We start from the raw sequence: 25517 nt of genomic DNA, 5'->3' as shown, positions 1-25517 counted from the left end.
CTAAGCCACGCCTCTAAGTTACACCTTTAATCATCATGCCCTTAGGTCTTGTCTCTAAATCTGATCTCTACACTTCTAAGTCATACTCTTAAGTCACACACCTTTAATCTCACACACCTTTAATCTCATGCACCTTTAATCTCAAGGTATCTAAACCAAGATTATCGGAGTGTGCTCAGCTGTTGTAGGCTATTGTAATCCAAGTCACATGTCAGGGTATATGGTCAGGATGGCTGTAAAGCTGGTAGCCGCTTTCTGCTAAAAGTCGGCCCCCAACACATCTTCTCTGACTGAACCCTGACCAGGCAGTCCTCTGCTGTATATGTGTTCGGGGCCTCATATCAGCTGGTGTATGCTGCATGGTTGGCCGTTCAGTGTCTGACAGAGCTTGGGGATACAGGTTAGTTGAGACTGCTGGTCCTCCTACAAGGTCACCCTCTTCCTCAGCTTCTTCCAGCTTTCCCCTAATTCATTCTCAGGGATCAGCAGCTTCAATCCATTGGTTACATGTAAATATCTGGATCTGACACTTTCAGCTGCTTGTTGGGTCTTTGGAAGGGCAGTCATGATAAGTCTTTTTGTAAGTACACCATAGCTTCAGTGCAGTCAGTCCTTGGGGTTTCCCCTTAAGCTGGATATGAATTTGGGCCTGTCCCTGGACCTCCTTTTTAATGAAGCATATTTAACATTGCTTAAAGTACGCTAAATTACATTTTTAATTTTTGGTAATATTTTCCTTATTCTCAGCATTGTAACCGATAAGACATCATGAGAAAATTGAAAAGGACAAGAAAGTTTGAAGGAATTGAAATGTTTCTTCCTGGGAAAGTAGCCCCTTAAATTCAGCAGAGTGGGAAGGATAAGAGGTTTCCAGGGGGGAAATTTGAGTTAAATTTTAATATATTGGTAGTTGAGACATGATCTTGGTGAGAAATAAAGACGCTGAGGAACGAAATGTGCGGAGGAGATATTAATGTGCATATTCTAAGCTGTGAATCACTCTCCATAAGACTAGATGAGTTTATCAGGAAATCTATTGATGAGGGTAGATACCTAAGAGAAGATCAGAGCAAATGCCAACTCCTGGGAGAGATATCTTTGGCAGGAAAAGAAGTCAGGGGGAAATGAAGAGTTAACTGCATTAGTGGCATGTGAGGGGAAAAAAAAAAGAGACCAACCATGGTTTTCCACATACTCAGACAATCCTGATTAGGGACTGGGGAGCTGCTTTTGAGGTTAAGTGCACTTGTTTCTCTTGGAGACAAATTTTCTTCTGTTTCTATCACCGTCATTTGGAGACTACAGCCCTCTGGAGATACAGCAAGCGCTCTTAACAGCTGAGACATCTCTTCAGCCCCATAAGTGATTGTTATGGTTGTGCTATTTGGTTTGAGGTTTATTGCTTCATCAGAAACCTTGCACAATGCTGTTTAAATCTCCATTATGTTCTAGAAGGGTGATAAACTAACTTGCTTTTACACAGAATTTATGCATGTGGTTAATAATAGATGCTCAAATAACTTTGTTAAGTGTTTCACTACTGACAGTAAAATGTGTATGCAAAATGAAGTAGTAAAATTAATGAGTCTGTTAGTCTGTCTAGATGAAGGCCATGGGCCATCTCTATCACTACAGAAGAGAAAACATATTTTGAGATAACATTTTAAAAATCTCTTAGACTATATTTTTTCCAACTTACAAGAGAAAAATTTACTTCTGATATATAGGAATTTTAGATGATGCTTCATCCAGGTGATTGGGAAATATGAGAACATAGAACTCCAAAGGTTGTTCTAGGATAATTTTATTTTAAGTTTTATAAAGCAATTGTGTGGAAAAATAGATTTTCATTTCAGAGAAGTATTAGATTTCTAAAGGTATGAGAGATGGAAAATTCATTTCGGGGTAACGAAATTTTAAATAGATTTCAAATTGCATTAGCAGTATTTAGTCCTGAATGAGAAGAAACTTTAGATAAATACGATGTGCATTCAGCAATATTACAGATTAATGGTGTTTAGACAATCTGGAGTGCCTGAATATATCATTTAATATCAAAACTGATTCTTCTAGACTTAAGAATGGACATGATTAATCAAATGTGAGCTCCTGGCATTGGGTATAAGAATACAGATCCCATGAACATGTCTAGAGAATGTTATATGGTGCCCAATGAGAAGCAACTCAGATATACTTCAGTTTCATGTTTGCAGAGATGTTGTTCAAAGGAATTCTCACTACTCTCCTACTCTCGCCCTATATGAATGCCTTTTCTATTCAGTGTAACACCAGCTAGTTCACCCCTGAGGATAAAACTAAAGTAAACAATTAAGAATGAAAGGAAATAAGCAAGGAAGAGAGAAAGGAAGGAAGAAAAACCAATAAAACAAAAACAGCACTGAGTTAATCTCTCAAAAGGATCTTACCACATACCAACAGTAGTGTGTGTCTACAAATTGACCTAAAGAAATACTTTGGAGATAGTCCCTGTGATATTGGGTTTCATTCTCAATCATTTGGGTTTTTGATTTTTCTGTAATGGCCATTCTGGAATTCTCCTACTCCCTCAAGTTTCCCGAAGTGATGTATTAAGATATGCTTACCAGGTGCTGTTTAAGGCTCTTCAAACATTCATCCAGAACAGCCATTTCCTTACAATATTTAATTGTAAAAATAACACTTTCTACCACAACATGTGTCATACAGTGTCAATTCTATTTAATTTTCAAAAGGTGTTTGAGCGTATGGTGTTTATATTTGTGTGTAGATGTTTTACGTGTGGGTGAGTGCACACGTATGAGTTTGCAAATATGAGATCATGTGCATGTACATGAGGCCTGACGTGGGTCAGAAATGATTCCCAATTACTCTTTCACCTTGTTATTGAGGTGGAGTCTCTCAGTTAAATTTGCAACTTGCCCCTCTGCCTGTTCTTGCTAACCACCTTGGTCTGGGGATCACCTATCTTTCTTAAACTTCTGAAGTTGGAATTTTAGGCAGGGCCACCAAGAATATCTAATATTTGTGTGAATGCTGAGGATAAAATCTCTCATTTATATACTCTTTGAGCAAGCATTTACATTTCTCAGGTCAATTTATCATCCTCAAGCTTAGCATTTATAATTATAAATGAGTGGGTACATCTTCCATGTTTCTAGTGATTAGGGCAGTAGAGATATATAAGTGTTTGAGAGAGTATGCAGATTTTGCAGAAACCCCAGTTGAGTTTATAGCATTTATGTTAGGTGGTGCACAAATGCCTATGACTACAGCTCCTAGAGATGAGATGATCACTTTTAGATTCCAAGGGCACTCACACTTACATGTGTGCACATACCTATGCTTATACACACATACAGATGTAATAAAAATTAAGTGCCACTTAAAAAAAGGTTTCTGGTGAATAAACAAAGGCAGAGTAGCTTATGCCTTGGATTCCTGCATTCAGAGACTAAAGTAGGAAAATTACAAGTTCAAGGCCAGCCAGTCTCTTGGATTCCTGCATTCAGAGACTAAAGTAGAAAAATTACAAGTTCAAGGCCAGCCAGTCTCAAAAATAAAACAAAGAAAACTATTTGAGGATAAAAGATGGTTTGATACTCTTTAGATAATTTAAGCAATAGTGTCCTGAATGTGATACTCCTAACACCTGAAAAATGTGAATGTGACTGTAGCTTTAGGTCTCTTGAAAAATGGCCCATCCAGTTGCTTATAATCTAACCTACTGTGAATAAACTACTTAAAGAAAAGTGTGCAACCATGACAGCATAAGTCTAGATATTTCTAAAATCAGAAAAATCATCATATCTACTCTAGTATTTAATTTGAATTCTACAATTGCAGGTTTCAAAAGCTTTTATTACTAGAATAATTGTAAATAGCAGCTAAGCTATTATCCCTGCTTTAAAATAATGCTACGATTTATGAATGGTTTTGGTATTTCTATTTCTGTTCTACATAGGCCCATAGGTTTAGATTTCACTAAACCAAGTTCACAAACAAAAATGTGTAAGACTTACCAAGTAAGATCCTCTCTCGAAGGGGAGTGGGGGCTGGGGATGGAAAGTGCACAACTCCTCAAGTTTCCCCTGAAGAAGAAAATGGGGACACCTTTAATCCACACACATATGAAGACTATGTGTTGCACATCTAAGTAAGTAAATCAATGAGAAGGCCTAGGGGTATTTACAGACTAATAAAATTGATAAATTATTGTTAATAATTCGTAGTTAAAATGTGACTCTTGTTTGGTTTTTTAATGTAAGGTAATACAGCCCATAATATTGAAAGATTATTCAAAGATCTAAAATATTTCTCTGTTCTACTGCTATAGTACAGAGCAAGAATTTCTTTAAAATTTCTTGAAAATCATGTGCTATCTCCAAAAGATGATGTCATTTGTTAAAAAATACTTTGGATTTTATGAATGAGATTTAGAAATCTGTTTTTGAGTTTTTGAATTTCAAAGGAAAATAAATCCGCCTGCCTCTGCCTCCCAAGTGCGGGGATTAAAGGCGTGCGCCACCACCGCCTGGCCTGTAGAAGGTGACATTCCTGCATCTGCCTACAGTTGAGTCTGCACACACATCTCTGTCCTGGTTTATTCTTACAAGGACACCAGTCACGTCAGATGAGGGTTTGTCATGTGCCCTCATTTGATTTTAATGTCCTGAAAAGCAGCTAGGCCTTATCTTGGATCTAGAATCAGCCATTAGGTGCTGTAATTACGACTGTCGCCAGCAGGAGGCGCATGATGCAAGGAGAATATAATCAAGGGGCCTAGGAACAAAGGTACAGGAATAAACAAGAAAACTTGAAAATATAAAGCTCACCCTAAAGCCAGGCAGTGGTGGCGCACGCCTTTAATCCCAGCACTTGGGAGGCAGAGGCAGGCGGATTTCTGAGTTCGAGGCCAGCCTGGTCTACAGAGTTAGTTCCAGGACAGCCAGGGTTACACAGAGAAACCCTGTCTCAAAAAAACAAAACAAACAAACAATCAAAGGAAAATAAAGGTTACAGACATTTCTCTAATATTTGAGTATCCAGATGCTTTCTCCCTGAAATATGAAGCATCATTCTTTCAAAATCGGATGCTTATCTGCTGATTTCATTTCCTTTACTCAAATTACAGCAATATGATTGCAAAGTTTGCCACTTTTAATTTAAAAGTATAAAACAATATAAAATGTTAAGCACTCCTCCATACACCTAAAGAAAAGATATGCAAACCAGTAGTTCAATATTTATCAAATAAGCTAAGAAATATCATCTACAATTCAATAGCTAAAAAAAAAAAAATACCCTACCTTTAATGGCAGAAGGTCAAATAATAGGGCATAGTTAGTCAGATCAATGGTAGCCATTCAATGACCAGGGAGAACATTTGCATCTGAATACAAAACACTGTACAATTTGTACTCATCTCTGAGCATGAAGTTCAGGTCTTCATCATGACTGACCACATGTGAGCCCTCACCATGCACACCTAAGCCTCTTCTATTTCTTTCATCCAGAAGATTCTCTTTATGAAATTGTTACTCGTTCACTTGGCATTTGTGCACCATCTAACATGAACGCTAGGAACTCAACTGGGATCTCTGCAAGATCTGCATGCTCTCTCAAGTGTAGCCTAGTGAGAGCCACCAGAGCTCCTGGGTCTGTCAATCACTAGCTTGCTTATTACTAATATCTATTTTATTTATTTCTCGTATGTATACATATGAGCCTTTTTTCCCTCTAAAATCTTTAGTTAAATAATATTTTCCTACATTTTGTGTGATCTGAAATTTTCATAGAATTCCTTTTATGGGTTCAACTCAGACGCTCCTATATACTAATTTTTAGGTCAGTCTGGGAAACCTGACACCTGGTCATGGAATAACAAAATAAAATATTAAAAAATCTAACAAATTAGGACTACTTATATAGGTTATACCTGTGCTAATTGCAGTGACCCTAAAGTTATCATAACTGACATAAGAATTATCAAAATAATCAATATTTAGGGGTTATTATGTATCAGCATGCTTTATATACATTGTTTAATTTCTTGTTTTCTTCATTTTAGTAGAAAATTATTTTTATTATGATTTGTATGTATGTATGCCTGTATGTGCTTGTATGTGTGTGTGAGTGACAGACAGGTAGATAGATAGATAGATAGATAGATAGATAGATAGATAGATAGATAGATAGAGTGTAAAATATGTCCATTACTGTGTGGATACCTGTACAATAGTATAGAAGACCACATCATATTCTTTGCAGCTGCAGTTATAGGCTACTGTGAGCAGACTGAGTTAACGGTTCTGAGAATTAAACTATGGTCCTTTTCAAGAGCAGTTCACTCTAGTAACAATTGAGCCAACTTCTTGTCCCCATTTCTGACTGTATTAATTTCCAAACATTTTTGTGAAGTACAAGGTACTTTTTTCCCTCTTTTAAGATAAAAACTTGGCAAAGAGAATTTCACTTACTTGTCTAAGATATACTAGTTTGTAACTTGATAGAGCTGGGGTTAAAATACAAGTAGTCTGACTCCACCTGCAATTCTAGGTACAGTATGATTCCATTCATCTCTAAATGTTGCACAAGTAGATACTAAATTTCAGAAGAAGAGAGAAAGGCATGTTTACTAGTTTTCCACTCTTATTCCAATGTGCTCTAGAATGGAGATCATGGTTGAATCAATATTTTTGTATAAATGAGTATAGAATTTGTAAATCCTTGATTTGTAGATGGGATTGAATGGTAAAGTTTGGTCTTTTGATCTTTATATCATCATTGAACCTTACCAAGCAACTTTGATAATATTTTAGAATTTACAGCTAGGGAGTAGTATTGCACACCCAAAATATTACCTCTAAGGAGCCTGAGGCCTTATCTTTGTGAGTTCGATATCACCTTGAAATTCACAGTTGATTTACCAGGCTAGCCAGAGACACTTGGCAAGCTCTTGTTTCAATGTGAGTGTGAAAGCATGTGTGTGTGTGTGTGTGTGTGTGTGTGTGTGTAAGAGAAAAAGACAGAATACATATTACAATTTACATTGCAGAATTTACTTTAATAAATATTTAAGTATTTATTAATTGATTGATTAAGTAATCAAGTAATTAATAAAGCTTATTAAGCCAAATCTGTGCATTCCCATTTTTGTCTTGAACACTGGAAGCATATGAGCACAACGTGGGCCTTAATAGTAGAGTTCAGTAAGTCTTGTGAGTAGTTTGATATTGTTGTGTTATGAAATTCACATTCTAGTAATCCTGCCCTTTAGTTTTCAGAAACTAAGCACTATTTAGTGATGGTAATAGGTAAATCTATGATGAGTTATCCTAATCTTTTCTTTCCAGAGGCTTGGTAACAGTATTCAGATCATTGGAAAACAAATATAGTTCAGATTTGTAGCCATCAACTTTAAGTTACAGGTATCTGAAAGAGCCTTTACTTTTTATAGAATAAAAAAAATTACAGTCAAGCAATTGAGATACTACACAATGTTATACCACTGAGCTTAAGAAGTTTTGATGGTTTCCTTTGCTCTTTGAATCTCTTTCCTGTGTGCTTTTGTCTGTTTATTTGTTTGTGGGTTTTTGTGTGTGTGTGTGTTACATTCTTTTTACTTTCTGGAAATTTTTGTCTATTTGCTTATCATTGACATTTATTGATGACAAACTGTCATAAACACAAAAGCATGAGGGTGTATAGAGAAACACTGTTTCTCTTAACCTCACTATTTTTGTAAGACCTTCTGATCTATTTCTAATAGATTCAGAAACCAATTTCTCGTTCTTCATATACACCAGATATATGAAAGCAAAATACCAAGATGATGAAGATTATAAACTAAATTTGATCTCTTGTGTGCTAGTTAATTTTAAGTGTCAAAGTCCTTGTAGCTAAGAGTCACCTGAGATGGAAATCTCAGTTGAGGTATGACCAGGATCAGGTTGAACTGTGAGAATGTCTCTGGGAAGTTGTCTTGATTGCTAGCTGAAGTGGGTGAGTGTAGCCCACTGAAAGTAGCAGCATTCCTGATACAGGTGGGTCTGGCTGAATAAGGAAGCTAGCTAATGAGCCTATGAGCATTGCTTAAGTTCCTTCTGGAGTTCTGGACATGACTCCCTTCATTGATGGACTGTAATCTATACATAAATATGAACCCTTCCCTTCCCTAAGTTCCTGTTTACTCGTGTTTTATCACAGAAACAGAGATATTTATTCTGTGATTTTATTTCCTCAAATAGTAAAGCCACAGTAACATTAGGTAAACCACTATCAGGACAAACTCAAGAATGTAAAGAAACCAGATGAACCTTTTTTGTTCGATTGTTAGCTATAAATGAATGCACTAAGAACAGGAGAATCCCAAACTCCTCCACATTGTTGCACGTTGAGAATTGTGGAATATGAATGTGTTGAGATTATATATTATACATTGATGATGTAACTTCAATTCAACAGGCAACTCTTCCAATATTAATCAAACATTTTATATGCAACAATAAAGTAGGCATGGTTTACTGTCTTACTAATACTTTTTACCATACACATAGACATTGACAAATCCCTACAAATTCATTACCATTAAGGAGAATATAGGATGCAATCCTTTCTCACTCATTCTTGTTTGCTCCAAAATTAACTTTAGTGATTGTGTCCATTTACTGACTGTCCAGACCTGTATGGAGAACCAATAGGAAGTGATTCTGATGCCAGAGGGTACAAATTTGTTTGAGGACAGAATTTTGTGTCTTTTTTTAAGTTGAAAAGAGTTTTCTCAATAGATCAATAAACTGCCCTTTGGAGATCTAAAAAGATAAATGTGAAGATAAGCCTGTGGAATTTTAGAATAATTATTTCAAGTATTTGGAGCACTACTTACTAAGACAGAGAGATGGTAAAGGGAAAAATTTTTTTCCATGCCTTCTCATTATAGACTGTCATTAACAGTGAATAATAAGTGACTTTTTTCACCTGTTTATGAATTCACAAATAAAATTTTTGTATATTAGTCACAGGTAAAATGGCTTAAGTATTTTCTTGTAATGTAAGGAAGGTTTCTTTTAATGATAAGAGTAAAAAATGAGAAAAATAATCCTACATGAAAGTATTAAGTGAAAAATGTAATTGATCTTTGAGAGTCCTCGATGTTAAATGCGTTTAATCAAATTGAAATGGATTCTTCCATCTCAGTTTCAAACAAAGTGCAAAAGCCACTGTTGGAAAATTAGATAATCTGTTTCCAAGCTATTATTGTACAACTCCACTTTCCTGCAAACCAAATTTACTGTAGCATGGGTGAGACTGATTTTCTCTCACAATTTCTCTTTGGTTAAAAGAGTGGAGCATTTAAAAGCATTTTCTTTAATGTTAGTAAAAACATACCACGCTTTCTGAAAATTAAGAATGTAAAAAATTCATATATTTTTCCATAATACATGCATTCTTTTTGGAGAAAAATAAATGTAAACAAAACACAGAAACATACTGTATGACTATGAGCAGAACATAGCACTTAGAAACAGCTAATGCAAATTATGTTTATTTTGTCTTATCCTTAAAAAAACTGTGGCTTGAGAATAATATGGTCATATCTAAAGAGACCAAAGTATATGAGAGATTATCATCGAGGAGTTTTCAGTATTAGTTTTAAGTGTGCTAAAAATAAAATAGAAATGTGAAATTGATGGAACTAGGAAACCCAGGTGAATAGAACCAGCCTCTAAATCTTATTTAGAGAGAACAGTTTTCTCAAGAGGTCAATAAGCCACTTATGGACCTAAAATAAGATATCTGCTAAGACAAGCACTATATATTTAGAACAATATTAGAAGTCCTCTGTTTACACACTCTAAAATTGAAGCATGAGAAAACCATTATTTCTTAGCTTTATTGCTTGTTAAAAATTAATGTAACCAAGTATTTTCACAGTATTTTTATTTTACTGAAATCATATGTTTCTGTTTGCTAGGGGATATGCGTGAAATGATTGAGCATTTTAAATAGAATTTTGTCATCCCGGACAAGGAGAAGTTTTCTTAAATTTTCTGTAACTTAGTTTAAATGGTAACTCATTAGCAGCTACCTTTTCTGAGACTCCTAAACACACTGGATAAGCTCATCTGTTCTCGGCAAGATCATATCAGCTTTAGAAGCACATCCCCAATGACAGCACTTTTTCCTGGAACGTCTTGTGATCTAAAGTAAAGCCAAGTCTGCCGGATTGCACAAGGACCTCGGAAGCATTGCTGCTTAGAAGCGGAGTGACAATGAATAATGGGAAGACACAGGGCAATACCCTCACGGGATCACTGCAGCAGAGGCAGCAAAATGCTTAGACTTCCTACTGCTTTGCCCAAAGATTCAAACACCAGCAAATAAGGCCCTGTGGGCACATAAAAGATAAGTGCAGATTTAACTCCCTTTTCACCCGTGCACCTGGCACCAGGTCGTTTTACTGGTGTATATCAAAGCTGGTCCTATTTCTGCCCCACTACCAAACATCTGAGGGATCAGCATGAAGAGACAAGGGTAGATTGAAGCCTGAGATGAATCTTCAAGGCTGATTAACCTATTAAACGCTGTCTATTAGAGCATCTTAGATTGCCAGATTTGTTAAAGATAGCTTTTTATGGAAGAGAGAGAAGCTTATTTGTCCAGACCATTTCCTGGCAACACAGGATGCACTCCTGCTCACTCAGGGGTAGAATTTTTAACTTTACACTGATGCTGGTATCATTATCATAGGCTCAAGCAATAAGTAGCTGTCAGAAGCATTCGCAGGACCACTAGTATATTAATACTATTGAAGGATCTTACAGAGAAGGTGCTATTTGTGAACAATCAAACAGAGAAAATAGAGATTCCCAGATGAGAGAAAATTGTACAGCAGGAAATCTGAGTGACTATCTTGTATAGATGCTGAACATATATGTACCTCTCTGTAGGTGTGCTAAACTCAGAAATACGGCAAAAGCAAACTACTTCTAAGCATATAACCTTAAACAAGATAATGTAATGCTAGCTGCATTATTCTACAGAATTGTAAAAGCTCAGTGACATTTTATAACAAACAGAAATTAAATTTTTAAGGGATCATATCTTTATTTAATATGGACATTATTCAAGATTGTTTTGGACCCTAACTTCAAATCTCTCCTCTCAAAAAATAGGGAGTTTGGGAGGAACTGGGGAAGGGGAAAGAGTATGCTGGAAGCATATTATATAAAATCAATGGATAAAGAATCTGTGAACTTGAAAGAGAGCAACAGGATATATGGAGGGTTTGGAGGTAGGAAAGGGAGGAGAGAAACAATGTAATTATATATAACTCCAAATAAAAAAAGAAAAAACCCATAACTCAATCTACATTGAGAAACAAGACTGATGCAATGTGAGCAAAAATGATTGTATTAAAATATACTTCACTCTTTAGAACAAAACTGCCATTATCTTGCTCGGCCTAGAATAGGCTTGAAGTGGGACACAATGTTGGAGCTTCCTTGAAGACTGATAGTTGATGGCCTGCTAGCTCTCTAACTATACTGAATAATATTGCTGATAAGTTTTAAAAGAGTCTAAAAATAGTGTTGCTTATCCTATGCTTAAAAAATTCTGGTATCTTTTCTCTTTCACTCTGTGCTTTATTAAACATTATAAATCTCTGTGCTTTATTTAACTCTTTATGCTTAAAAAAGCACTAGGGAAATTTAACTCTTTCTTACTGTTCTGTGCTTCACTGAGCACTAAAAAGTTAACTTTTTATTACTTGTGTTGTGCTTCATTAAGCACCAAAAATTTAACTCTTTATTACTGTGCTTAAATAAGTGCTAATATCTGGCAATTAAAGCATACTGTTTAGCGGCAGGGAATTAAGTGAAAAATTTATTGCTGGTGCTTCTTTCTCTGGTGAATAAGCCAGAAGCCTCTCTGTATAAGCTGGTTAACACTTCCTGAACCAGAGTGGAAGGAAAGGAAAATAATTAAGATCTGTTTACAAGGATTTATGCACAGACATATATATGTTCAAATATTCATACACAAACAGTGTGGCTGTGCCTGACCATCTGTTGCAATCATCTCCACAAGTCTTCATGCATGGTTACATACATATACATATACCCTACACACAAACATGTAGACAAATAGACATACACATTTGGATGGATATATCTATGGATGAATGGATGGATGGATGGGGCAAAGCTCGCCAAGCCAAACCATTCAACCAGCAATTTTATTTTTCTGGTCTTTTATACATTTTTAGACAAAAAGTTGAGCTGAGTACAATTTCATGTACATATGTACTAACATTTTTGTTTTTCATTCATGTGTTGATGTACATGTACCTGGTTCTATTTCCATACTTACGAGAACATACATTTTGATCCTAGTTCTCTGATGGATTTAGGTTTCAGGTTACTTCACAGAACTAGCAACTTCCAAGTAAAATCAGTATGAGAGACCCATACAAAATCATTCTCTTTTTGAAGGTGTTCCTGCATTATTGAAAGTACTTTTTCATATTGATAGTTTGATCTTTAATGACTGAGAGCAGAGTAAATTCAAATAGTAAAGGGATTTTTATTTCCTACTAATGAACCTTCCTGCATTCAAGGGTTCACTTGAGAGTTTGCATGACCTCTAGAAGTCTGCACAATGTTGTCAAGATGCATTTTTCAAGATGTTTAGTCCCTTAGATTCACAATTTATAATGTCTTATATTATTACACAAGAAAACTGTGATGATGCAATTTATCTAGATAGACACACATCATAACGAGACCAGATAAGATGCAATGAGTACCTTAGGGAGACATTTTAAATAAGATTGGAGAAATCACTGAAGAACCATCATTTCTCATTCTGGTCTGATCCACCTGTATACATTGGCAATAAATAGCTGTAATTTGATCACAAGACAGGGTAGTGATGATTTCCATTATATTTTGTTTTGATTACTTGTTAGATTTTTTTTAGTTTGCAAACAGAAACAAAGTATGAGAATTTTTTAAAAATGCTAATGTATCTTTAGAGAACATTTAATATGAAAGTGAGGTAGTTAGCCCCAGAAATGACTGGAAGGATAAAAGTATATATTTTGACCATTAAGACAGCGCTAACACATCAGAATTGTGTACAATTCTGTATTGAACAAGAATAGTATAACTAAAAGAATTTTCATAAAATGATATGTTATGCTTGACAAATAAGGAGGATATGATAAATAATGAAAATTAGAATATATAAATCATACTATTGAAAATTTCTTTGAACTAAATTGTTAAAGAAAGAAATTGTTGCTTAAATTGTTTATATTGTTTAAAAAACCCAAGTGATGATGTTTCAATTCCACTTGAGAGGGAGAAGAAAGCAATTACAGGGGAGCAGAGGGAGGGACCCGGGTTGGTGAAAAGACAGGGAGGGGAAAAGAGGGACATGATCAGGTATTGGGGAGGGAGACAGAGCTGAAACCCTGAGGGCCAGCAGAAAGAATAGAAACAGGCAACTTCTGGAGGTAGGAGGTAGGGGAACCTTATACAATGTTCCAGAGACCTGGGAGGTGAGAGACTCTCAAGACTCAAAGGGAGGTACCTTAGATGAAATGCCCTACAGTGGAGAATGATAACTTAGAATCCCTTTCCAGTAGACAGACAGGGAATTAAGTGGAGGAATGGGGTGCCATCACACGGTTAAAATTTTGACCCAGAATTTTTCTTGTCTAAAACAACTTCAGGGACAAAAATGTCGAAGGAACTGAGGGAAAATTGGTCCAATGATCAGCTTAACTTTTGATACATTGCAAGGCATCAAGGCCTGACACTATTACTGATGCTATGATGTGCTTACGGACAGAAGCCTAGAATGACTGGCCTCTGAGAGGCCCAACAAGCAGCTGAAAAAGTCAGATGCAGATACGTACACCCAACCAATGAACAGAAGACAAGAACCCCTGGAATAAGCTGAGGAGGAAGGCGACCCCATAGGAAGGCCAGCAGTATCCATTAACCTGGACCCTGAGATCTCTCAGACACTGAGCCACCAACCAGGTAGCAAACACTAGCTGGTATGAGGTGGCCTCATCACATATACAGCAGAGGACTGCCTGGTCTGGCTTCAGTGAGAGAAGATGCACCTAACCCTCAAGACTTTAGGCACCAGGGGGTGGGGAGGTCTGGCTGGTGGGGATGAGGTGTAGGGACATCCTCTTGGGGAAATAGGAGGAGGTATGGGATGCGGAACAGTCAGAGGGCAGACCAGGGTAATAACTGAACTGTAAAAAAATAAGATTAAAAAAATAATAATAGTTAAATAAATACAACAATAAACAATTGCTCTCACTAAAAAAAAAGTACAAGACAACTAACATTCAAAGATTATAGGATAGTAATAAAGTGAATTTATAGACATAGTCTTAGCAAAGCCAGTTGTCATCTATAAAATATAGTTATTGTATTATCTCAACTATTCTGTGTGCCAACAGAGAAAATAAGTCCTTGCTGGGGATTAGAAACAGTGTAATTTTAATAGCAACCATACAGATGTACAGAATACTCATCTCAAGGCATACTTCAGTTCTCTGCTGAAGGATTTTTCCACTAATAACTTTCAAAATGAGTTCTTAGAAACTTGGAAAAAGTGCAAATAAAATTGATTAGTGGCTTGGATAATTACTATTAAATTAATGGTATGAAGTTGTCATAATTACCATTTAAATATGTGACTTATTTAATGTAATTTCTAGATAACTTAGACAACTGAACATATTCAACATTTGCTGCATAACAGTGGCCACTAGTCTGTGCTGTTGTTCAAGAAATGCTTATATACTGTACATTATTTCTAAAAAAAAAAAAACTTCACTTTTTTTTTTATTTTGGTTAAGAATTACATGGGCATTATATATTTTGTTTATGTTTCTGTTTTATGAGGTTGGTTAAATGAGATTGAGGAAATGTGACTCTGCCAATTGTACCTTTTTCTAAGTACAAGAAAATTTCTGTACTACTGAATACATCCTCCTCCCAATAAGAAATTTTGTTACAAAATAACCTAAATTGTGTATATTACACAAAAGTATTTAGTAACTGTATTTTTTACTAACCATCAGATAACACATTTGCACTTGGTACTTATAAGCCATATATAAAGCACATATTTATGATGTTTATCCTTTTATTTAATGTAATAGATTCCCAGTTTTATACATTAGAAGGCTTTTAAGTTTTTCTAGTTATAATGCAGTTGTATCTTAATATTTCAAACTTCTTTTTGTTAGTTTTTTAGTCTTTCTATCTAGCTCAGGCTGCCATTGAAATCACTGTTGTCACCAAAGTTTGGTTTCATCTGTCTCCAGTTCCTCCACAGTCCTGAACTTGTAGGCACATGCCGCATGTCTGATTGTGTTTTAAATTATTGCGATAGTCAACTTTGTTAGACTTCTCCATGGAACATAAGAAAATACTGTTTTAGTTACAGCATCAAGACACATTTTAGGATTTGGAAAATATGTTAAGTTTCTGATTAGTTTAAGATGATTTTATTATCTACATGAATCTGAAGATAAACATGAAAAGGTTTACGTGTGAAGCAAAAATTCCTCAGAATGCTTCATTTGGTGTTTCTGAGAAATGTGTTTAATAGTGTGCCTCTTAAATGTTTGCAATTGTGTAAGAGAAAAATAACTGTAATGGAACATGCACCATTTATCAGAAATGATATTGTGGTGATTGCATTTAGGGAGCAGCCCCTACTCACTGCTCAATTGGTGAAGACCATCAAGAAGATGGGGTTATTATGGGTAATATTTATGGTGAAGTCAAGTTAATGTAGCCAAATATCTTTTTTATTTCAAATGGATATCCTAAAGAATATGTAAATCTCAAGATCTCACTATACCTACCATATGGCTTTTTAAAACACAGCCCAGCAAGAACTGTAAGATAGCTAAACTATAATGTAGACAGGTAACAAAATTTATAATTTTATTTTAAGTGCCATGGGGTAGTATTGTTCCTAGATATGTTACTACTCAAACACCCTTTGTTCTGCTTAGTAAAAAATGTTCCTTATGAACTAGCACAAATAAAGGTTGAGTATTTGTTGAATATAAACTAAAAATTAAGGGTGTATATCTAAGGAAGCAATTACATTGTCCGGAGATAAGAAAAAAATGGAGGGACACCTCTGTGTAAGTCACTGTGCTGTGTTTACAGAGGATCACATTGGGAAACTTAGTTTCATTCCCACATCATTAGCCTGTTTATTTGATTCTGGGAACCAGAAATAAAGAAATAACATCTGAGTGCCCACAGGCAATTCTGTTCACTTTACTTAACCACAGCTTACCACCTTCACAAGATTTCTCCTGAGCTCATAATTCTTTAAAACAAGGTCAAATGGACTAAGCCAGTTACAAAGCCTAGCACAGAAATGTTAGCTCTTTACCACCAACCATATCCTAATTACTGCATGCTTTCTTAGAATTGCCAACCCATCTTCATTTCTGATGGTTCCCATCACAGCCAGGTGGAGTTCCCAGTTTCCTAGTGAAGCATCACGTGTCTGCAAGCTGTGTGGTATCTATTTCTACACTTAAATCTTGCCTTCAGCTCTTTGCTACAAAGAACATAAAAGCTTTCTTGTGAGGGAGACCATTGACACATTTTTTTTTTCTACTGTATTTTCTACTAACTTTCTGTGTTTCGGCTTTTGACCTTTGTTTTACGTTCCTTTTAGCCTCAACCCTCTTGTTCTTTGGGCTATTTATTTTAAATTTCTGGTCTTTTTTCTTATGCCCTTACACTCTTACTTCATGCTTCTAGCCAAAAAGAACTTGTGACTCTCCACGCTCTGGCAGGTCAAGTCAGTGATGTTCCTTGCTATTTTGCAACCCTGCATATACATATGTTTAGGCTGCCTTCTCATGCCACCTTAGCCTGTGGGTCCATCCTGGTCTTTAGGCAAGATGCACTTGGTCCAGCTTTTCTCTTGCTTGTCTCTTCATTGGCTCTGTTTTGTTTCATGTTTAATTTCATATGTCAAGTCTGGTATAGTTTGGTTCACAACTAATATGCATCAGCTTCATTAATCTTCATCATTAAATATCACTGAGGGCATGTGTAAATTTTTCCACAGGAGGACAGGAATTAGGTCATCAAAATTTATAGTGGCAAGAAAGGAGTTTCTGAAAATATTCGGTTCATATGTGCCTCCCTCTTACATCTCAGTTCTGTGTCCTTATGGGCAAAACAACTCATATTAATTGTCACATTTCTTGCAAGCGAATTCTGTTTCTAAGAGTTTCTTTCAATTAAAGTCTAATAGATTACATTAAAGGCAACCTATCCAATCTTATTTTTAATGGGAATCAATAAAAGTAAAGAACAACCAGAAATTTGATCAAGAGATGATCAGCTAGGATTCTTTTGAGTGACCAAAGACAAGACCTTCCATGAGGTTAAAGAACAGCTGTAGCTCTGAGCCTTAACAGAATAGGCGAGAACAAGTCTGAGAACAAGTTTGAAGAGCATCTAAAAGTAGCATGGAAGTCATAAGAAAGATAAGGAACAGTAGAGAAAGTGGTGATGTCAGTGGCAAGCACAGAGTCATATCACACTACTCCCCCAGGTATGTGAGGAGCACCAGGGAGCACAAGCCTGGGAGGCCTCTTTGCAATCACCTAGTATGGCCTCCTCCTTTTCCTTGGGTTTTAAGAATACATCATGTTTTTCCTGCCTCCTATACACCATACTTAGAAAGTTTGGCTCTGCATGTTCAACACTTTCAGAAATAGTTGCTGCCTTAGAACAGTCTGAACTGGATTAAAAGAAGACTGCTTCCCTGGGGGAAGAAGAATGACAAAAGCAAAGCTGCTGGCCTACATGGGACTTCAGCACATGCTTCGCATCTGCTCTGCTTTCTACTTTTAGTTGGGCTCTTCCCTTTTGTAATATGCCAGGTGACGTAATGCTGCAGAAGCTTCAGGGTCAATGCTAACATTTTTATAAGAAAAACATTTTAAAGTGAAGGGTTAGCAACTCTACAGTATTAAAGGGCTAATGTGTGCTTTCATAGTAGGTCTGTAGCTCTGGAGAGATCGCCAACACACTATTAATAGAATGGGGAGGACTTACATCATGTAGAGTAGATTTTATGTAAAGTCTCTTTATCCCACCCCTCTCTCTCCTCGTGTGTGTGTGTGTTTGTGTGTGTATGTATCTGTGTGTATGTGTGTATGTGTATCCGTGTGTGTGTATGTGCATGTGTGTGTGTTTGTGTGTGTGTATCTGTGTGTATGTGTATATGTGTATCCATGTGTGTGTATGTGCATGTGTATCTGTGTGTGTATATGTGTGTGTATGTATGTGTGTGTGTGTGTGTGCGTGTGCGTGTGCGTGTGCGTGTGCGTGTGTGTATGTGTGTATGTGTGTGTGTGTGTGTGTGTGTGTGTGTGTGTGTGTTAGTGTTGCTACTGGTAAATACTCCAGCAACAACTTCATACGTGAGGGCGGGGGCTTTTACAGAAAGCCTGTGTATTTACTTAAAGCAGCACAATATTTACACTTAAGGATTCCTCTGGAGTGAACCAGTTAGTCATACTTCATCTGCTTGTGCATGACTTCTCTCAGAAGCCAGTCCTTTCTTTTGGCACGAACACAGTCAGATCATAACCCCCATGACAACACATTTCATGTGCATATTTGCTTTTTTAAATATAAGGTAACTGCAAGGAAAGGAGCTCTCACTGACCCATTATTTCTTAAGAAAAGTATCTGTTATAAAGACCCAGAGAATGTTTGAGAAGAGTGTAACATGAGCTGCTGCCCTCTGAAGGAGGGTAACGGTCAGAAGAGAAGCAAACAATGCCACGTCTGAAAACATTGGAGTGTTTGGGTATATTAAAGATCCACATGATCTGAAAAAAACAAGGTGCCAACATGCAATAAAGTCTAAGTGTCTTCATACAGTAAACCAAGCAAAAACAAATGTTCTAATAAGTACTGTTCTAAATAAGGAAATAATAGAGGGTGATGCAAAAGAACAAAACAAAGGAAATTAACACAATAGAAGCCGCCCACTGCATATTCTTCACAGATTTTGTTGTGTCTTTTATTCTTGTTATTAAAACTTCCGTAGTAACAAAGCCAAAGCTTTTGGGGATCTATAAACAGTAAAATACAGAAGGTACTCTATATAAGGCTTAATTAGAATATCACAGAAAGTCAAATACTAATTTTGTATTTAAACCCTGTGTAAAGGAAAAGTTAATGTAATGCTTCTTTTTCATAATTATTAAAATTCCCTAAGTCCATGTGAAATATACACTACTCCTTGCCAAGACACGTGTACCTTAGGCATAATAATTTTTAAAAAAGTTGCTATGTTCTCACAGCAGATTTAACACCCACATAACACAGAAAAAACTTCAGATGCCACTGAGTTCTGTGTACCTAACACACTAGTTTCTATAAGCATGGAGTGAAATCATTGTTATTTTTAAGCAATGAGTTCATTTGCTATGATAGAGAAGAACAAGAGAGGAATTGTCAAAGGAGTATGTTTTGTTGAGGGGTGCTTGGATAAAATTTGGCAATGATGGTTCTCTATTACATCCTTTAAAGTATTAAAACTGGTGACCAGAACCCACCCTTTTCCCATGTGAGATCTCTCAAATCTTGTACAGCTGCTAGTCACTGTGTAATTTATTTTCCCTCCAAAATGTCATTGGTACAAGAAACATCCTCTTCATGTGTCAAAGAGAATGTCCTCATGTGAGCCTCCAGTGTTTTGGTATTTCCTTGAATAAATATTTTGCTCTCCCCAATAGGTTCTCATGAACTTAGGTATTCTTTCAAACAGCTTTTTTAAACTCACAAGAAGCACAATGATATTGTAATTATCAAAGTCATATATTATTTACTGCTATAGTACAATGGCCGTCATTTCAGGTTACTAATTACTGTGATGTACACAAAACAATCATATTCTGATGGGACTGCACTGCAGTCTGTGATCCTCCTGGGTTGCAAACAGGCAGTATGGCTGAGGAGTGCAAGAAGAAAACTTTCTCAGAAGATGAGCTCATTCAAACGACAAGGTTAAAAAAAGGCATCTGCTCAGTGGTGAACTCCGCAAAGCAGCAGCGCAGGAGGGAGATGTGCTAGGAGTTGGAACTATGTCATTCTCCACCTTCGAATCATCTGTTCCACTGTAACTTGAAAAACACTAAAATTCTGCATTTAAAGGTAAAATCAGGCCAGGGTATGTAAAAAATAATGTTGCTGACATCCATGAAGAACTGATTATATTCCAGGTACTGGGAAATTAGGCATCTTTCATACATTATCTGATACAATCTTCAAAAACAGGGTAGTTATTACCTACCCCCCCCCAAAAAAAAATTAGGTACAAAGACTAAGGCTGCGTTGTACAGTTAAAAAGATCCAGGCCCAAGAACAGATGTTTGTCACACAAAGTCTGGTCTTCCTAATGGATTACCACCAACTCCTACTTTGCACCCCAATTCTCTCTTCCTTTAAAGACAACTAACTGAACTACCTATACTCCCTCTCCATTTCCCCCTCTCCTTCTGTTCACATAGCACTTCATCTAGATACCATACTTTTAGCATTTATGATATATCAGCTGACACATTAGGTATTCAGCAAGAACCATGAAGAATATAATTTAAAATATAATTTGATTTTAAACTACATTTTAATATATGCATTTGTTTTAAATATGTATAATTTATTTAATTGTACAATTTGCATAAAGCCCATAATGAGTAACATACACACACAGACATACACACACATACACACACACACACACGAATGAATGAACACATACGAACACACATAAAATTGTTTCTGAGCAAAATGGATATGACAAATACCACATGGTTCCTAGTGGTACAGTCTTTGGATTCCAAACTCTGGCTCCCAAACATGTATTGTTATTTATGGTAGAATTATAAAGTGATATTGTTTAGAGGAAATCATAAGAGCTATGTTAGCATGAAGGCATTAATATCAATACAAGAAGAGAGGATTTGGCTCTCGCTTATTGTCATATCAGGGTGAGGAGTTGTGTCATTTCCAGAAACTAAGTGGTGCCCGGATGATCCTGGACTTCTTCACTTCTAGAGCAAGGCAGATGTTTCATTTTTAAGCCAGCTAATCCATGCTACCAGTATCATGTTCTGAGATAGCTGCCTCTTTTGCTGGTCTGTTGAAGCATTCTTTTACTCCAGCTACATTAATATGCTTCTGATGGACTAAAATTGACATTTACAGATGTGCACATATTAATTATTAATTATATGCTTACTAATGTTTCAGTTTCTCCAAAGCTTTTGTCTAAGCTCATCTTCTCATGCAAGCTTTAATGAAGTTGATGCTATTTTACTTTGGCATGTGGATTAGGAGGGTGAGAGTGACTTAAATTAACTGGTTTTAAGAGGCAGATCTATCAAGTCACAAAGGTAAATAAGACATGTAAGAAACATGTTTCCATGACCATTACTCTCATTCATTTCCCGTATTATGGGCATAGGAAGACTACCAGTTGGTAGATTTGATCCAACTGGCTAACATCATTCCAAAGGTTTTATATTATTATAAATATCTGATGTGCACAATAACATAATAGAACTGATCTATATATGCTTGTATATGAATAGTTCACATAAACATGGATAAATAAATGTCTAATGTGTGTTCTATATGTGTGTTCATATACTGTAATCTATGACAACCGAAAAGTTATTATTGAATTATTATTGACTAAATATAGTTATTTTATTAGAGAAACTGACCAGCTGAATGTTTAGGCATGAAAATATTTAAGAAAATAAAGCTTCTTTATAAAGTAATCTCTTTCATCAGCTTCTGGAGAGAGCTCACTGACCAAAATCTTCTTATTCTTAATATTTTCATTTTATTCTTAAAAGATTATAAAAAAATCCTTTCTCTTAGTATTTCCTGGTGTTTAATATTTATGAAAATATTAATCAGTAGTTTTAAAACACAATTAGAGTAACTAGAGGCATTATGAAATCAATACAGATTCTAAACAGAAGGGGAGGAACAAAAGGTATTATCTATCTTAAAGAAGTATTCACATCCAGAAGGAAATACTTGTGTCTTCCCAAGAGTCGTAGTCATTCAGAGAAGTCCAGAATATTGACCCCCAAAGTATCATTCTCTAGTGAACATCTTCAAAAGGGATTTAATCAGTCGCATCTTATTTGTGTATGAAACCTATACAGGTTAAGCACTTATGCAAGTAGATTAACTATTTAGGATCATGTGAGCTATTATTGAATTCACTCAGCAGTTTCTCAGAGCCTCTCTTAAAGCTTTAAATCATTGAACTATGAAACTTCTATACTTATTCATTGTCTGGTAGTTAAAAATAGGGAGATTTTAACAAATGAAAATATTTAAGCATAAACAGAACTCTATAAATTTGTAAGGCAATTAAGATATAAAAAGATATTAAACTGGGTGTTAGAAAAGCTTATTCCAACTCCAGATACATGAAAAATCTCTTATGTATTTCCAGGTTTTATTTTCTCCTCTCACATGGACTATTGTAATGTTTCAAGTTTCCAGAAGGCTGCATGATAATTACACTCTGACATCCAAGATAATCTAAAAACATTATTACCAGTAGTGTTCTTCCCTACTGATTGAGTAGTGTAAGAAACAGGGGCCTTACCCTTGTGAGACTTGAGGACCCAGGGAGTGGGCAGTCCTGGCAGGGTGGGGTGAGGTGGAGTTTAGTGGGGTGGGGTGAAGGTTACATCCTTTTGTAGATGTAGGAGAAGGAATGGGATGAGGAATTGTTGGAGGGCAGGCTGAGAGGGGGATAAGAAAAGTAAAAGATTAAAAAATAATAATAATAATAAACATGGGCCATCGAATACATTGCCAAAAAATGTCTAATATAAGATATGAAAACCAAGCGATGGAAAGTGAGGTAGGTTAGAGGAACCCTAGCTTGATAGTAGCAGTATTTTTGTTCAGACTTTAGACATTAGATAAGAGTGAAACTCTAAGTAAACCCACTCCTTTGTTGTCCTAAAGAACAGCAATGGAGGGATTTTCTTAATGAATATTTAAGATTGCATTGCCTTTATTATTTTTACCTTAGCAAGACATTGGATCTGAAGTTGGGAACTGTTCTGACTCTTGCCTTAATAGCAACATTTGACACCTTCTCAGGGACTTTAGAGCCCAAGTTGGAGAACTAGTAAGTGGCAAGATTTATTTAAAGTCCATGTCCAGAGCTTTTAAAGTGACCTCAGACTGCTTAGAAGTTTATACTATGTATAAATGCTTGTGGAAGACCCTCCAGAGTGCAAAATACACTTAATAATAATGTGGGTGGGGGAACTCACTCATAGAAGTGTATGTGTGTGGGGGGGGAGTGGTGGGATAGGGAGTTCCTGAGGAAGAAACTGGGAAAGGGAATAAAAGGGGATAACATTTAAAATGTAAATAAAGAAAAATAAAATAAAATAAAAAAGAAAAATATATTATAAAAATATATAAAAACATCATTTCCAAATAAGGTCAAATTCTGAGGTAGTAGGGATCCCAATGTCAACATGTCATTTCCAGGAGACACAATTCTAATCTTAACTTGCTTATTTAGTTGTCCTTTATATTTCATGTTATACATCTGGGCTTTCAGTTGCATACAGCCCAAAGTCCTGAAATTAATACAAGGACGTAAATCTAGCTTATAAAACTGACTGTTGTGAACCACAGTCAAATGTTCCCAATTCAGCCTCAGAGAAACAACAGCAAAGTGTGTAGTCATGTTCATATGCTGTTGAAGGCAATTACATCTGTATCTGCCTAGATTTTGGATTCACTTAGGATCAAAACATTTGTTTATGCATTTGGGGTTCTCTGGTTCTTATATTCAATGCTGAGATAGACATTAAATGTCATATTTAATAATAATAAAGTAATTATCAAATATATATTGAGAACAATAATCATCATAAGATCCTCTAGTATACTTGTGAGCAATATTGCAGAACTATAAACTGAATGTTCATATGTTATTTAAAGGTTGCTCTGATGTTAGTTGTTTCTTAAACATTCAAGTATTCATTATAAATTGCACGTTATAAATAAAACAACAAAAATTATTAGAAAATTCAAGATTTTAAGAACTATTTCAGCTGTTTCAATGTCATGGTCCTATGACCATGAAATTGAAAATAAGTCTATTTTCCATTGAAAAATTTACTTGGGGTACTATAACATAAGGCTATTTTGTTGAAAGTGGCTCCTTTTGAAAATTGAATACGTGGATATTCCTATAGTGCTGAAAATGGGAAGCAGAAAGCTAATTGGCGTTTATAGTTTAGAGAACTCAGCATCATTTTTTCTTCTCCTGACATTCTTTATTTTTCAATCACATTTCCAAAGAATTCCATCAATCTCTTTAGTATAGTGCCTGCTGTCAACCTCATAGTGCTGACTAGACAACATGGATAGTGTTTGATGCAATGTGGCCCCAATCTCTGGGAAGAATCTGAAACATTTGTATAGCCCAAGATTCTTAGGATAGTTACCAGGTGGCACTTTTGAGAAGTCCACAGTTTCCAATACCAACATCCTTACCCACCTTCAGTGCCTGTGGCCACTGGGTATCACTTCTAAACTCTAATGTTCAGTCTATAGCTAATCCATTGTCCAATTCACTTTAGTTCTAGATTTTTAACATTTTTGTTTATTTATGTTGCTTGAAATTAAAGTACTTCTATTGAACAACATATACCTTTCTCCCTAAAATCCATTGGTACTCCTATTCCTGTGTCTGAATGAATTAGGAGTACAAAATAATATATTAAAAACCAGATTCATTTACCTTTAACAGATATGCATATACTTAGTTAAAGTCAAGAAAATTTCTTGTTGGTTGGTCAGAGAAAATGATTGGAAATGAATATTTCAGCCTAGTTTTCCTTGCTATATACACTTGCCTGAAACAGTAAATCAAACTATAAGAACCCTATGTACTAATTGAGTCTCAAGAGTGAGCTAGAACTGAATAGATGGTGAGATTAAAAATCCTTTATACGTGCTCATATCCAGCAGCCTGCTTGTTCACTAAATGGCCATGCTGAAGAACCTCTGAAAAACTTCTACCAATCTTAAAAAAAAATTAGAGAGGCATATGAGTGTATGGACTCTTGAAAGTCTAGAATTCAAATTTGGCATCTATTGGGGATATGTCCTCACACAAGAAAAAATAATAATGTAAGCACTATATCTTAATATGTAAAACCCTAAGACATTTAAGGGTGTGGATTGTTTCTTATAAGTCTCAACTTAGTTTGTAACAAAGATTCAAGAAAAGCAGGCTTTATTTTTGGGATATTACATTATTTGGTAGAAAATCGAGTGCTAATATTTGAATAGCTTATAAAGCCTTTGTGTTTTATTTACTTTTATTTTGCTCATCAATATAACATCAGAAATGAGGAT

General features: G+C 35.8%; 1 long non-coding RNA gene across 1 annotated transcript in view; it reads right to left on the bottom strand.

The window, feature by feature from the left end:
* The window catches only part of LOC143442427 (uncharacterized), a 587780-nt gene that overhangs the window by 56394 nt on the left and 505869 nt on the right, over positions 1–25517 (bottom strand). Inside the window, exon 3 of the long non-coding RNA XR_013110637.1 lies at positions 4020–4088. This is a non-coding gene — a long non-coding RNA (uncharacterized LOC143442427). The remainder of the gene's footprint in view (positions 1–4019; positions 4089–25517) is intronic.

Source organism: Arvicanthis niloticus, chromosome 5 (assembly GCF_011762505.2).
Source record: "Arvicanthis niloticus isolate mArvNil1 chromosome 5, mArvNil1.pat.X, whole genome shotgun sequence".
Taxonomy (NCBI): Eukaryota; Metazoa; Chordata; class Mammalia; order Rodentia; family Muridae; genus Arvicanthis; species Arvicanthis niloticus.
Note: the sequence above shows the minus strand (reverse complement) of the source record. Positions and strands in the feature narration are given on the sequence as shown.